The sequence below is a fragment of the Schistocerca gregaria genome, chromosome 3 (genome assembly GCF_023897955.1).
Source record: "Schistocerca gregaria isolate iqSchGreg1 chromosome 3, iqSchGreg1.2, whole genome shotgun sequence".
Taxonomy (NCBI): domain Eukaryota; kingdom Metazoa; phylum Arthropoda; class Insecta; order Orthoptera; family Acrididae; genus Schistocerca; species Schistocerca gregaria.
In genome coordinates this window covers 583,378,210-583,380,290 of record NC_064922.1, presented here as the reverse complement: position 1 = coordinate 583,380,290, position 2,081 = coordinate 583,378,210, and the positions used below count along the sequence as shown (strand labels likewise).

The window sequence follows — 2,081 nt, the reverse complement described above, 5'->3', positions numbered from 1 at the left end:
TAGGCCGAGAGGTCAAGGTAACCCGCTGAACCTCCTCCGTGCTAGGTATTAGGGCTTGCAATTGTTCCCCATGAACGAGGAATTCCCTGCAAGCGCGAGTCATAAGCTCGCGTTGAGTACGGCCCTGCCCTTTGTACACACCACCCATCGCTACTATCGATTGAATGATTTAGTGAGGTCTTTGGACGGGTACGCGACATCGACTCTGTCGTTGCCGATGCTACCGGAAAGATGACCAAACTTGATCATTTAGAGGAAGTAAAAGTCGTAACAAGGTTTCTGTAGGTGAACCTGCGGAAGGATCATTACCGACTAGACTGCATGTTTTACGATGTGCGTGTCGTGTGGCAAAACACGCTACCTGCACGGCAGAAGCCATGTGCCGCGTGCGGAACGATGTGTGCTTCCCAAAACTAGCGGAAATGTTGTGTGGTACGAGCGCTGAAGCTCTGGAGTGGGAGGCCTGCGGAACCTGGCGCCTCGCGCCTGTTTTGAATGACTTTCGCCCGAGTGTCTGTCTGCTCCGGTGTGGAGCCGTACGACGCCCATCGGCCGTCAGGCCGTTGGACACAAAACACTGGAACAAGGGCCGTCAAAAGCCTCAGTCCCACCTATGAAACTATTTTTGAAAGAGACATTCCGAAACTAAAAAAAGATCACCCAGGACGGTGGATCACTCGTCTCGTGGGTCGATGAAGAACGCAGTAAATTGCGCGTCGACATGCGAACTGCAGGACACATGAGCATCGACGTTTCGAACGCACATTGCGGTCCATGGATTCTGTTCACGGGCCACGTGTAGCTGAGGGTCGGCTACTTTTAGTGAAGCGCGCGGCGTTTGTCCCACTTTGGAGACATGGGAGTGTCGTGGCCGCCTCTGGGGTTAGCTGCATTTCCTTAAACGTGCGATGTGTGGCCGTCGCCTGGCGTGCGACACCTCGTACAACGACCTAAGAGCAGGAGAGACTATCCGCTGAATTTAAGCATATTACTAAGTGGAGGAAAAGAAACTAACAAGGATTCCCCCAGTAGCGGCGAGCAAACAAGGAAGAGTCCAGCACCGTACCACACAGGCTGCCGTCTGTCGTAGCATGTGGTGTTTGGGAGGGTCTACTACTCCGACTCCTTGCGCCGAGGGAAAGTTGAAAAGAACTTTGAAGAGACAGTTCAAAAGTAAGTGAAACCGTTCTGGGGAAACGTGAGAAGTCCGAAAGGTCAAACGGGTGAGATTCACACGCATCCTGCCACTGGCCTCAGCCCTCGGCAGATGGTTCCGGCCGCCCGCGCGGAGCAATCCGTGGCGGTGTAGTGTCCGGTTGCCTTTCCACTCGCTTCTGGGTGGGGCCAATCCGGTGAGCAGTGGGCTGCACTTCTCCCCTAGTAGGACGTCGCGATCGGCTGTGTGTCGACCTATTGCCCGGGTGCAGAGCCTGTCCTTCCGCAGGCCTGGGTTCGCGTCTCTTGGGCAGAGCCCCGGAGTCCTGGCTGGCTGCTCGGTGGTATATCGGGAGGACTCGATTCGCTCCTTTGGGCGCTCGGACTCCCGGCAAGCGTTTGCGATTCTTCCCGGATGACGGACCTTCCTGGCCTGGCCCCAGAGCCGCGCCGCTGTTGGCTCGGGATGCTCTCGGGCGGAATAATCGCTCCTGTCAGCGGCGCTTCAGCTTTGCACAATTTCACGACCCATCTTCAAACACGGAGCAAGGAGTCTAACTTGTGTGTGAGTCATTGTGATGTACGAAACCTAATGCAAAAATGAAGGTCTGGCCTTGCGCGGGCTGAGGGAGGATGGGGCTTCTCCGCACTTCATGGGGCGGCGGCCTCTGCACACCTGAGGCGTTTCGTCCTCATTGCGAGGTGAGGCGCAGCTAGAGCATACCCGAAAGATGGTGAACTATGCCTGGCCAGGACGAAGTCAGGGGAAACCCTGATGGAGGTCCGTAGTGATTCTGACATGCAAATCGATCGTCGGACCTAGGTATAGGGGCGAAAGACTAATCGAACCATCTAGTAGCTGGTTCCCTCCGAAGTTTCCCTCAGGATAGCTGGTGCTCGTACGAGTCTCATCTGGTAAAGCGAAT

General features: G+C 55.5%; 1 pseudogene; it reads left to right on the top strand.

Moving 5' to 3' along the window:
• Positions 1 to 657: 657 nt before the first annotated feature.
• Positions 658 to 812, top strand: LOC126356799 (5.8S ribosomal RNA; annotated as a pseudogene).
• Positions 813 to 2,081: the final 1,269 nt, after the last annotated feature.